Source organism: Pelodiscus sinensis, chromosome 1 (assembly GCF_052426305.1).
Source record: "Pelodiscus sinensis isolate ZL-2025 chromosome 1, ASM5242630v1, whole genome shotgun sequence".
In the NCBI taxonomy this organism is placed as follows: Eukaryota; Metazoa; Chordata; order Testudines; family Trionychidae; genus Pelodiscus; species Pelodiscus sinensis.
In genome coordinates this window covers 282,537,196-282,550,387 of record NC_143052.1, presented here as the reverse complement: position 1 = coordinate 282,550,387, position 13,192 = coordinate 282,537,196, and the positions used below count along the sequence as shown (strand labels likewise).

The window sequence follows — 13,192 nt, the reverse complement described above, 5'->3', positions numbered from 1 at the left end:
TTGTGTGTATTTTTCCAGTGCTAGTCTTGTTCTTGCCAGTTTTCTGTAATCAAGCAGACACGTTTTATAACAGGGTCTGACATCTCCTTCCAGCCTGACATTTTTTATATTAGCCATGCTTCACCACTACTTTAGTTTAGGCCTCAGGCCTGATACCAGGCCTCTTAGACAAGGCCTCTTGTCCATATCCCAACATAAAGCGAGATTATGGAGCACAGTTCTGTGGCAAGAGCAGCAGTGAAAGCAACTTAACATTTCTTTTAGGTACTGGCATATTGCAACCTGGGTCCCTGCCAGCTCTTTAAATAGCTCCCTGCTGGCTTTTGCTGCAGCTCAGCCAGCTTTTGCCAGAGCTGCACACCAGGGTGCACCTGCTTACTTTTACCTCTGGTCAAGAGATTAGTTATGTAGCAAATTCTACAGGTAAATTATGTGGCTTTAGAATTATGTGCCACTCATTCTGATATAAAAGGCATTAAATTATTTTTCATAAGGTTATGCCTTGAGAAGGAGCCTCATATAGGTCTAAAGAGCTGTTAGTGTGTGCTGTTCTTGCATTTGCATTCTAATCAGTGGTGCCTTCTGCCTTTCAAAAGAAGGATCTTCTCTAAGCATACACAGAAATGTAGCTCTCAAAGGGATCATCTGCATTAGCATATAGTTGTGTTCATGGCCTTTGGGGATCAGGAAGAAAATATTAAAATAGATGCATTATTAACACATACATATTTTCTTTTCCTCATTAAGACATGAAACATCCATGTTTCCCTTCATAATCAGCTTTGGGGGGATAAAAGCCTTCTTTAAAGCACCAGATGGGAAAACATAAGTATTGGTTTCAGGGTGCCCATTGCCTTTGTAAACATTATTATTTGATCTAAAAACAAGTCACATCTAAGGCTGGTGTTATTCAAAAAATAATAAAGCCAACACATTCCCTCCCTCTCTGTCTTTTTACATTAAATTATGCTGTTTTCAGATAAAACTCTATACTTCACAGGCTGTGAAAAGATTGATGGATGAAACTCTACCAAGTGCTTTATCAGCAGCCAGGCTGCCTTTCAGTGGAGCCCAGAAAACACGAGCTATAGTCTATACTAATAGTGAGTTGTATCAGAGAGAAGTCGGTTGGGAGGAAAAAGCCATGGTTAACTTTATGAAAAAAAAATGAAGAAGCAAGGGTTCCATTTACACAGAGGCAATTAACAGAAATTTAACAGAAATTTTGGGCGTGGAATAATGTTAAAAAAAATCTTTGTTTTTAGCATCTGAGCAAGTGAGTTGTAGCTCATGAAAGCTTATGCTCAATACCCTAATAAATGTGTTAGTGCCATCAGATTACTGGTTGTTTTTGCTGAAACGGACTAGCACAGCTACACCGCTGAAACTTTTTGACTAATTTCAACAACTGAAGGCTCACTTGTTCTGACCCATCATTAAACCCATCATATTTATGAAAAATCCATTTGGTGAAAGGCTGGTAAAAGGATATGGAATATGATACTGGGTTCACCCCTCACACCAGCCCCCAAAAGGCTAAGGAAGCTGAGGAGAGGACCAGTTATTGAGTAGTTTCATATAGGAAGGGCTGTAACTGGAGAAGCAACCCCTGATTAAAAGATGAACCCTGCAGTGAGTGTATACCCCATGACATTAGGCCCTATAATGCCAGGAAAGCTAACAGAATTTGATGCTAGCAAAACAATAGAAAAGAGGAGTTCTTAAAATCTCTACCGATAATGCCCTATCTCCAGACTTTCAAATCTAGGGATTATCAGTAAAATCATCTTTGTTTTTGCTAAGTCTGGGATATGTATATGAATAGAAAAGAGATGGAGTAGTATGTACCCAGACTAAACTGAATAAGGCTTTATATGTTAGATTGATCACCTTGTGTTCTTGTGCAAATAAGCACCAATTAAACCAAAGACGTCTCTGAACACCTGGAGCTGTATGCTTCCTGAAACTCCCTCCTCTCAACAGGCAGATTACTGTTGGCTAAAGTTTTCAAAAGGCTTTCAGAGGGTACGCTCAAATAATATTGCAGTCATACAATGTGGAGGAGCATTTCTCCAGTGCTCAGCCCTGCTCAGAATGTGATTCTAGACATGTGGGGAGAGTATGGGCTGTTTGCCCACTAGTTGACACTACAGTCAAGGACACCAGAAGGAGAATTAAAGAAGATGGGTAATGAGAAGAGCTCTGGTTCCACCCTGCCTTTCCCAAGCCATTTTAGCTGACTGAGCATGCAACAAGTGGCTCCCCAAAAGGGAGTATAAGAACTTTGCTTCTCAGAGCAAAGCAGAAAGAAAGGAATTGTGATTCTGAGTCCTAGTTCATTGTCAGCTTTGCATTTGGTGCAATGGTTCTCTGGGCCAGCCTTTACTCTAGGCACACTGTAAAGTTGCAAGCTATCCCTTTGTGATTTGTGCCTTTTGCTTTACAATAGGAACAGGTAGTAATTTGCTAATGTATTAATGAGCACATTTTATCTAATGAATGAAAACCGCAAGTTTATTACCAAAAAGTATGATAAAATATTTAGTATAAATATATATTAGTCAATTTAAAATATGTATTACTGTACATTCTTGGAACTAAGAACTTCAGAGTCTTGTCTTCTCAGCTCATGTGTGTTATCTGTGTTGTTATCCACCAATCTATATCAGAGGATTCAGTGAAATTAGGGTGCATCTATACTGCACCCTTACCTCGAAATAAGCTACACAATTTGTGCTATGCAAATTGCATAGCTTATTTTGAGGTATTTTGAAATAAAGCGCTATTCCAAAATGTCCCTTAACCCTCATGGGTTACAGGGAAGCTGGAATAGCGTACCCGTTATTTTGAAATCTATTTCAAAATAACAGGTAGCTTTAAAGATGCAAAATAGCTATTTTGGGATACTTCCGGTATCCTGAAATAGCTCCACAGTGTAGACATAGCCTTAGAATCCAAGCTACAGCAGAAACATATAATAAAAAGACCTTAACAGAATGAAGCAAATGTTGTGTAGTCCTTGTTGCATTTTTAATAATAAGGATGGTTGGGTGGCAGGGGGAACAGGGAAGAAATAGCATTTGAAACCTCACAGTAAGTTATCCATAGTGTAAAGGGATTCCTCAACTATCTGTATGTGTCTGTGTTTAATTTTTTGCTCACCTCTGCCAAACACACTCATGCCAGGTAGTTGAGGGGTCCCTTTATACTGTGCCTTCCTACCAATATATGAAAGTTAAGTGTCAGGGTCCTGCATCTTATGGAGCTGGCCTTTTTAAATTAACTCCACTGGTCAATTATCTACTAATAGCCAGAATTCAGCTGGAGGAATTGCCTTTGCTCCTGTTACCAGCTCTACCATCCAGCATGACAGAAAAAGGGAGGGACTTCTCCCCTTTCAGCACCTTTGAGAATCCTCTGTTCCCACCTTGCTTCAGAATCCTTAGGTTTCAGTCACTGCTACTGCAACTGCCTCTCTGGCAATTGTCAATACCAGCCAGATACTGTCATCTTAGAGTAGCTTCAGGTCAGCTCAGGTCAGTCTCTCCAACACCAGGTGCAGCCTGTCCCCAAAGTAGCTGCATTCCCTTCTCTTTAGGTAAGAAGGAGAGAAGAAGGAGCCAGTAATGGGCCATGGTCTCCAGGCCCAATCTTTTATCCTGAGAAGGCTCCCTGCAAGGTCTGTCCCAGGCACCAGTCTGCCAGTGGTCAAAACCTCTACCTCTGGGATTTCAGTAACTAAATTATGGCTAACTTCTCCTGTCAATTATACTGCTAAATCTGGATAAAGCCAACTGGAGTCAGTGGCCTAATTCCAGACTGATATTAGTATCAGCAAGAGCAGAATTTGGCCATTATTAATAATAGGTCAGATTGCTCTCACAGATGCATAGTGAATTTAAAGATCATTCTGCCCTCCATTTGGCATGGGCCGTGTAATTGCCAGGTTGAACTATACTCAGATGAATGGAGAAATTGCTCTAAAAGTAGTCAGCATGGGTCCTTGGTACCTCAAGGAAGATGGGGAAGGTGTAGCAGAAGGACTAAGATGTTCCCCCCAAAAGGCTGCATCAGTGCTTGTGTCCTCTTGGCAAACTTGGGGAGTTCAGAGAGGCTGAATTCTTCCTGGGCCCCCCTCTCCTCTCCAGGGATGAGTTTCTACATTGCTTTAAATGATCATAACTATAGACTTTACACTGTTCAAATTATTTTGAAAGAACTTAATTTGAAATAATAATTCTCCAAAAAACTATTTCAAAATAAGCTTATTCCCCAAGGAAAGCAAGAATTATTATTTCAAAATCTTAAATCAGAAAAGGAAATTATTATTTTTTCTGTCCATGGATATGGGACTGCTTCCTCTTGCAACATCCATAGTTAAGCATAGATGATAAGGGAATGCCAGAATGTGACAAACATGCCATAAAAATAACAGGTATCCATTGTAAACTCTTTAGTCAGTCAGCATATGTGATATCCTTATCGAAAGCTGTCTTATTTTAATTCATTCCTAGTGTGCTACTTTTACAATGCTGGGTATTCAAGAGATCTGGGGAATAATGTTTCTCCTTGATCGAATGTTCCAGTAGGACAGTGTTTCATGTTCTGGTAATGGATACCCTGGTAATGGCAGGGTAGGGGGCAAACTAGTTCAAATGGTTCCTGGGGAAGAGGGGAAAAGCATTTGAAATACTGAAAGCAGCAGGACTTAGGATCACCACACCCCAACTGTAATTGGATTCCTTTCAATGAGGGTAAAGAGAGGTCCTTAAAAGCCTCTCATCTTCTATTGCTGTTAGATCATCAGGTCCTAATTTAGCCAATCATTGGACCTTCCCACATATACTGGGCTGCAGTTCAGGCCTGCAAACTCAGGCTTCAAATCACTGCTTCTATGGCACTCAGCTTCAACATGACATGAAAGCTGATTCTATGTAGCCACCTTCTCATGAGTGGGGATGGGAAGTCACATAAAGAGAGAACAAAGAAAAACAATTGGGAAGAAAAAAATTGACATGAATGAGAAGACAGGCTGGAATGCAAAGAGCAATATCTAAGGGACACAAATACAAAGCCAAAGGGCTGGCAGATACAGTTGCAGGAGGTGTTCATCTTCTGATCCTTTGCCAGGGGAAACCGCACTGGAACAGTGTTGGAAAACATAATTCCAGCATGGGTAAGCCCTTCCTCCACTCCTTAGCAGTAACAAAGATTCATATAGTGTGTGCTAAATATGTGGGGGGAGGGATAGCTCAGTGGTTTGAGCATTAGCCTGCTAAACCCAGGGTTGTGAGTTTAATCCTTGCGGAGACTATCTGGGGCAAAAATTCATCAGGGATGGTACTTGGGCCTGCTGTGAAGGCAGGGGACTGGACTCAATGACCTTGCAAGGTCCCTTCCAGTTCTAGGAGATAGGCAATCTCCATTTTATATATATATATATATATATATTTTTAACATAAACTCTCTACATTTGTCTGATCTTTCATTATTCTGCATACATATATTCATTGTGTCATGTATAATGGCTGCTATTTCCAAAGAAGCCAGTAGGAACTGGGAACAAAATTCTCACTGAATTCCAGTTTCTGTAGGCTCCTTTGAATAAATTTGTATTGGTAGGGTATTGAATAAATATGATGGGTCTCTTAAAATAAAGCTATTATTATTTTGCTTTCCCTCCACAAAAACCGCTTTATAAATGCATTTAAGCAATAAAAGTAGGTGTTACTTGCTAGTCTATCTTACACTCAATGCCTTTATACAATAATTACATATAATATTATTTATCTTCTAAAGGCAATAAAGTTTCCCAATATATAATTTTCAGAGCCATTGCTTTAAAGGAGGATCTAGCTATTACCTCTGAAAGCTGAAGTTGCAATGAATGGATGGAAAATATGCAGGAATTTCATCCTGAGGAGGTGAGAGCATAATCAGACTGGATATTGTTTCACTCCTGTAAACATAACTCCCATTGCAGTTAGAGGAGTTACTTCCAATTTACACCAGTGTAACGAAGATGAGAATATGTCTTTCCTTTAGTCTTGATGTCCCAGCCCACTGCATGAGAAAAGCTTTGTATGCAATGCTTTTAATTTGTTATAATTTGTGAGCAGTCTGATAAGGTAGTAACTGACAGTGGCTGGGGGGATGAACTCATAAATCTCACAAGCATCTCGTCAAATATCCTTTTCCATCCTGATTGAAGGGTATTCTGTAACATCTATTGTTGACTTGGCAACATTTCCCCCCACCTGGGCCCTGCAGCTGCTGTAAAAAAGAAATCTTAAAATCGTGTTCTGCAGGTCAGACCATGTTACATGGGGAGATGAGAATTTTGAATGGATGTTGTGAGGACTCTTGTGGGGGACCAGATTATGACCTTCTTCCTCACACTGGTGGGCAGTTAATCACGTAACTCATCTGGGTGCTTACAATGGAACTACCTTCCATGAGTAAATGCTCATCAGGGTGATACAGGATTCACAATCTGGCCTCTTTGATGTTGTGCTACCTACCAGTTAATTACTATTAAATTGTCTAAACAAAATGATTGATATGCCCTTGCCTGAGCAAAGAAGAATCACTTTGCATACTAATACCACCTAATGTGTACCTTCTAGGTTTGGTTTGCTATGCTTTGGTTTATTAATGAAGGGTGAAGGATTTTCAGTATGTTCTTTAAGAAAGTTCATTAGAATTGGCTGTGTCATGATTGCCAACTTTCCACAATGCTTCTACTTTGAAAAGAACAATGAGTATGATTTTATTGTGGGAGCCTGCAGTAACAGACCAAAATATTATAACTGCATTAGTATCATCTCAAAAAGTGTGGGGCAAAAATAGTTGTGTTCCAAGATGAGTTGCCAGAATTGTTTAAAACATGGAAAGGCTTCTATATAAAGAACCTCTGCAAATATTAATATTTTTCAGTTTGGAGAGGAAAAGGGACACCAAATAAGTAAAAAAGATAGGGGACTCCTATGTACCCTCTTGAAATGCCAGAATGAAGATATGTTCAGTGAAATGGAAAAGGAACAAGTTTAAAGCTAATTAAAAGAAATACTAGCATTACAGACTAGCCTTTCTGTTTACATAAATGGCTTTTACAACTCATTGCCCCAAAATACAATGAAATCAAGTGCTTACTAGCTTGAAAATACCTTCATGTATTCAAATAAAATGGGATGTGATGACATATACCATCAACGTAGATAAACAGATTTCAGAAAAGAAAAGATCCTATTGATATATTGGCCCAAAATTAAGGACATGAGCTCATTTCTGATAAACAAAATAACAATTAAACAAAAATCAAAACCAAAAACCAGAATTAAAAAAAAGGGCATCCAGAGTCTTCCAAATTTAAAAGAGCTACTTACATAAATAAAGTTACATATAGGAATGTCCATTTGCAAGTTGGGGTGAGTCTAGACTACAGGGTTTTGTCGACAAAAGTGGACTCTTGTCAACAAAACTATACCTGCGTCTACACTACCACCAAGTTCTCTCGACAGTAAGTGGACAGAACACAGCAGTTTTGTTGATGGCAGTAAACTTCATTCTATGAGGAATAACGCCTTTTTTCTACAGAGTTATATCGAAAAAAAGGCGCTATTGCATCCACACTGTGCTTTTTCAAAAGAGAGCATCTAGACTCTCTGTCAAAAAAAGTGGTTAGCTTTGTCGATAGAACTGACTGTAGTCTAGACGCTCTTTTTTGACAGAGGCTTTGTCGACAGTATCTGTTGGCAAAGCCTCTGTCAACAAAATCCTGTAGTCTAGATGTACCCTTAGAGCCTAGGATTGGATAATGTAGATTCAGGTAAGCGAGGTTGCTCTAGCTACATCTGTATCTGTGTACAACAGGTTAGGATATTCAGCATTTATTTTAGATGCCCCAATTTTTAGGATGTCCAATATGACACAGATTAAAGGGCTCTATCTCAAGAAGGATTGAGTACTCATCTTCTGAAAATCAGGCCCTCTTAACATACCTCTATTTGACACGCAAAAGTTGTGGCACCCCAAATCATTAGTCATTTTGGAAAATTTTAACCACCTTCTATATATACCGTCTATATATACTGCAAGTAACTATATATGCTGTCTATTAACATTACCTCTTGGATAACTTTTAAAAATAAAATTGTAACCATTTGAAACTGGCTTCAATTGGATGTCAGAAAGATCATGCGCATGAATATATTGTTTATCCACTTTGGAATATAAAACCCTGAGACCAACTCTTCCTCTGTGTTTTATACTATATTATTTTATACAATAATAGAGCTCCATCTGTAAGAATTCATTTAATAAAAAGAATTATGTCAAAGCTGTACTTTCTTGACCCTGATGAAGTAGGGGAAAATATTACATTTTCATTATGTGGAAGACATAAATGTGAGAATGTTAGCCAGTGAAAGCAGAGTTCATTCTGAAATATACAATTCTGGTGCCTTCATAGTCCAACTTCCCTGCAGAAAGGACATATCTTTTATAAGAGGAACTTAATACTGTTCAGTGTAATTCACCTTGCATGACAGGAAATGTTCTGCAAGACAGGCAGAATTTTAGGTTTCCACAAATTGCAGTCCATCTCCCTTATTTTTTCTTTCTCTGTCTTGTCTTCTTCCCTCCTTCCCACCCTCCTCTCATCTACTTTCTCCCACTCACTGTCAGAAAAGGCCATCTGATGATCGAGCAAAGCACTATGCAACAAAATACCTACAGGGGACATGCAGCAAAAGCAGTTCCAATGAGTGCTTTTAAGGGAGAGTGTTTAAAAACCAAGAGTTACACAAACTGAATGTGAAATTCTTACATCAAAGAGATGGAACTGATATTTCCTCAAAATAGATATTATCATTAACCATTTGTGGCTTTCCAAAAGTAATCTTTATCACAAAAAGGAAGCTACACCCAAGGATACGTCTACATTGCATGGCTACTTCAGGATGCCTCCAGTATCCCAAAATAGCTACCCCGCATCTACACCTGCCACCCGTTATTTCAAACTATTTTTCAAAATAATGGGTGCACTATTTCAGCATCTCTTTAACAGTACATCTGCACAGCAGGTCAAAACTAGAATTAAGCTATGCAATTTCAGCTACATCAATTGTGTAGCTGAAGTCGAAATAGCTTAATTAGGATTTTAGCGCTGTCTGCAGTGTTCTTCCTTCAACCCTTACTCCTCGTGAAATGAAGGTTACAGGAGTCATAGTAAGAAGTCCTACAGCTCAACATTATTTCAAAATAAAGGCTTGTAGTGCAGACACGCTCTTTGTTAATTCGGAATAATGTCAGTTTTTCTGAAATAACACGGCTGTGTAGATGTATCCTAATAATGTAGTTTTACAGAGCATTGTTTGTCTGCAAGTTCCCATCTGGCAATGTATGATCAGGTTCCCCTGGGCTCTTTAGGGCTGACTAATCTGTCTGGCCAACATATTCAGACAGTTTGATGTTGCATTTGTCCTGTGATTTCATCCTGCTTTAGTAAAGATAAAATTCTAATACAAAATTATTTTCCTGATCTAGTCTTGGCCTTGTGCAAAGTGAACAGACTTTCCAGGAGACCTGCCTAAGGATTGGAGAGATGGATTCTTCTCTGGCGTTGCAAGGATTTTGGCCAGTCACTGGCTAAATACGTGGTACTTCCATGGCCCACCCAAAACTCACATCCATGTTATGCTGCTGCTGGATGTGCCCATTGGATGGAGCAGATTATATGAGATATATGGTCAGATTATATGAGGTATCAGGTCTGCATGTAAGGCTGCTCTGCGTTAATCTTTTTCTAGTAGAGATTGTTTTTCAGCTACCACGGCATTCAGATATGGGTCTTTTTAGTAGCAAAATGAGACCATTGTTGGTGTAATAAACTATAAAGTGTGTATAGTATCACCTTGCACTCTTACTTCTTATTATAGTCTCAATTTGCTGGAAGATTCTAATTTTAACGTTATTGAGGGTTTTTTTCCCCTCTATAGTTCTGGCTAGAGGTGATTGAAACAGAAAAACCAGGGCCATGATTTTAAAAAATGGGGGTCTAAAGTTAGGTTCCTAAGTCCATATTAGGCATCTAAATAACTGGCCTGATTCTTACAAGTTGTGTGTACTTCTCAGCTTCCTCTGGTGATGGGTGCCAACATAAGAACCGAGGGTATGTCTACACTACCCCGCTAGTTCGAACTAGCAGGGTAATGTATGCATACCGAACTTGCTAATGAAGCCCGGGATTTGAATTTCCCGGGCTTCATTAGCATAAAGCCGGCGCCGCCATTTTTAAAAGCCGGCTAGTGCGAACCCCATGCCGCGCGGCTACACGCGGCACGGGCTAGATAGTTCGAACTACGTAGCCATTCCGAACTATCTGTACGCCTCGTTCCACGAGGCGTACAGATAGTTCGGAATAGCTAGCTAGTTCGAACTATCTAGCCCGTGCCGCGTGTAGCCGCGCGGCACGGGGTTCGCACTAGCCGGCTTTTAAAAATGGCGGCGCCGGCTTTATGCTAATGAAGCCCGGGAAATTCAAATCCCGGGCTTCATTAGCAAGTTCGGTATGCATACATTACCCCGCTAGTTCGAACTAGCGGGGTAGTGTAGACATACCCCTAGATAGTTCACGACCTCTGTGGTTATATTTTTTTTGGGAAGGAAAAGAGAGAAATGACTGTGCCCTCACATGGTATAAAATCTCCCTCACTGATATTCCCCTAAGAAGAATACAGTGGAGAATTTGATTCAGTGCTCGCAAGAACTGGTAGGTGTGACTTCTCTAAATAAGGGGATTTCTTTTATGGATAAGCACCTGAACACTGACACGCATATTCAAGCCATATACTATTTCAACATGGACAAGAGGCATAAGAAGCCAAGGGAGGCTAACCTTTCCTGAGCAGGGTGCAGTGCACTTCCTTTTGGATGCAGGCCGGCCAGCCCATCACCTTTGGAGCTTTGCTGCTGGAAGGGCACCTGGGCTGTACTGTATCCATGCTCTGCCCTGAGGCCCCACTGCTAACTCACCCTCTTCCCCCATGGCTTTGCCCACACTCCACCTCTTCCACCAAATGGTGAGAGCTTGGGGGAAGGGGTAAACAATTGTGAGTGATGAGGCCTTCTAGGGAGGGAGTGAAGTGAAATGAGCAGTAGGAGGGGGGCAGAGATGTACAAACAGAAGGCGCAGAAGGCTTGAGAGAGGGTCAGAGAGGAACAGGTGGGGAGGGGCTCCATGAAGGGGACCAGGGCAGAGTAGTAGTAAAGCATGGACAAAGTCTTAGAGGTAGGAGGCTGATTGGGGAGGCTTCAGAGGACAGCAGGGTAGTGGACCATGGTACCATGCAGTGAGGCTGTGCCACATTCCAGCTGGGCTGGAGACCCTCCTCCCATTTCTAGGGAGCTTCTGGCACTCATGTCCTGCCTTCCAAAGTGCAGGAGTCAAGCTGCACCTATTTAGTTTAATCTTTTTGTCCTGTAAACTTGGGCTACAGACAAAGGGGCTACGTCTAGACTGGCGTGATTTTCGGAAATGCTTTTAATGGAAAAGTTTTCTGTGAAAAGCATTTTCGGAACAGAGCATCTAGATTGGCATGGACGCTTTTCTGCAAAAGCACTTTTTGCGGAAAAGCGTCCGTGCCAATCTAGATGCGCTTTTCCGAAAAAAAGCCCCGATCGCCATTTTCACCATTTGGGCTTTTTTGCGGAAAACAAATCTGAGCTGTTTACACTGGCTTTTGCCCAAATGGAAGCAGCATAGTATTTCTTACATGAGATCATCAGTGCTTTTGTGGAAATTCAAGCGGCCAGTGTAGACAGCTGGCAAGTTTTTCCAGAAAAGTGGCTGATTTTCCAGAAAAACTGGCCAGTCTAGACACAGCCAGGGAGTTTAGGATCTCTCACAAAACATTGTGTATATCCTGTTCTGGATGGGGCTCAGAAATAATGTGTGGATGGTGTTTTTGGTGAAATTTTGAAAGGATCTCCCACGTTCAATGTCAACTAGAGCAGCAACTAAAAGATGGAATGTTCCCATTGAAATAATTAGCCAGTGACCACAGCTGTTTGGACCTAAGGGATGACCAAAGATTGGGTCAGTCCTTGTTTTACATTTCCAGCTTACTTTCACCTTACTGTAAGCCCATGGTCACCAACCGGTAGATCTACCGGTAGATCGCAGGGGCTCTATGAGTCAATTTTCAGCTCCCTCTGAAGTGCATGCCTGTGCATTAATTTTAAATTGATTTGCGGAGCAGCTACTCATGGAGCAGCAACACAGGTGAGTAGGTACGGCGGCGTGGTGGGAGCTGCTGGGTTGGGACGGCTGAAACACCCGAGCCAGCTGGCTGTGGTGTTCAACCGGAGAAGGCTGTGCCGTGCTCCAGCTAATTGGGCGGCCTTCTCTCTGCTCCTGCCTACGTGGAGCATGGTGCACCGTGGCTGAGCACCATGGCCAACTGTCCAGGCAGCCGCTCCTCTTTGCTCCAGCCTAGCTGCACCACGCTCAGCCTGGGGAGGCTGTGCCACACTCCAGCTGGGCTGGAGCAAAGAGGAGCAGCTGCCCAGCAAGCTCGCCATGGTGTTCAGCCCAAGTGCACCCTTCTCTGCAGGAGAGGGGAGTCAGCCCCAGAGGAGGAGTGTGCCAGTGCTTTCCTGCTACGTGGGAGGGAGGAGTTGGCTCCAGAGGAGGAGGCATGTGCTGAGGCTTCCCTGCTTCACTGGGGTGGGGAGGAGTCCTGAGAGGTGGCAGTTGTACGGGACTCTGGGCTCCCACTGACACCCTGTCCCCTACTGCAGAACCCTACTCCCTGCCTCCCTGCACCCTTTTCCTCTCTCCCCCACCAGCACCCTGCCCTCACCCCAGAATCCTGTCCCCTGCCCCCACAGCCACCCTGTCCCAGCACCCACTAGCACCTTTCCCCAGTACCATGTCCCCTGCCCCCACCAGCACAGTTGGGGCCACATTAGTGAGGCTTGGGGGGGGGGGGTTGGAGGAGGGTTTTTTTTTTGCATCTCCCTTGTGTGGCCCCAACTGACTTTTCTGTGAGCCAGTGACCCCTGACTCAAAACAGGTTCCCTGCCCTTCTCATAAATAAAGACAAATCAGAAACTTTTTGTGTTTGACATAGTCTTTTATTTAGAAATGAAACCTGGCCAGCAAACCCCCAATTGGGGCCAAGCCCCCATC

The 13,192-nt window shown here is 42.1% G+C and overlaps 1 long non-coding RNA gene across 1 annotated transcript; it reads left to right on the top strand.

Annotated features, from left to right (window-relative positions):
• The first annotated feature begins 4,876 nt into the window (after window positions 1-4,876).
• On the top strand, window positions 4,877-9,877 carry LOC142827107 (uncharacterized). Its single transcript, XR_012901530.2, has 3 exons — window positions 4,877-5,176; window positions 5,831-5,924; window positions 9,547-9,877. It is a non-coding gene; the product is annotated as an uncharacterized LOC142827107 (long non-coding RNA).
• Window positions 9,878-13,192: the final 3,315 nt, after the last annotated feature.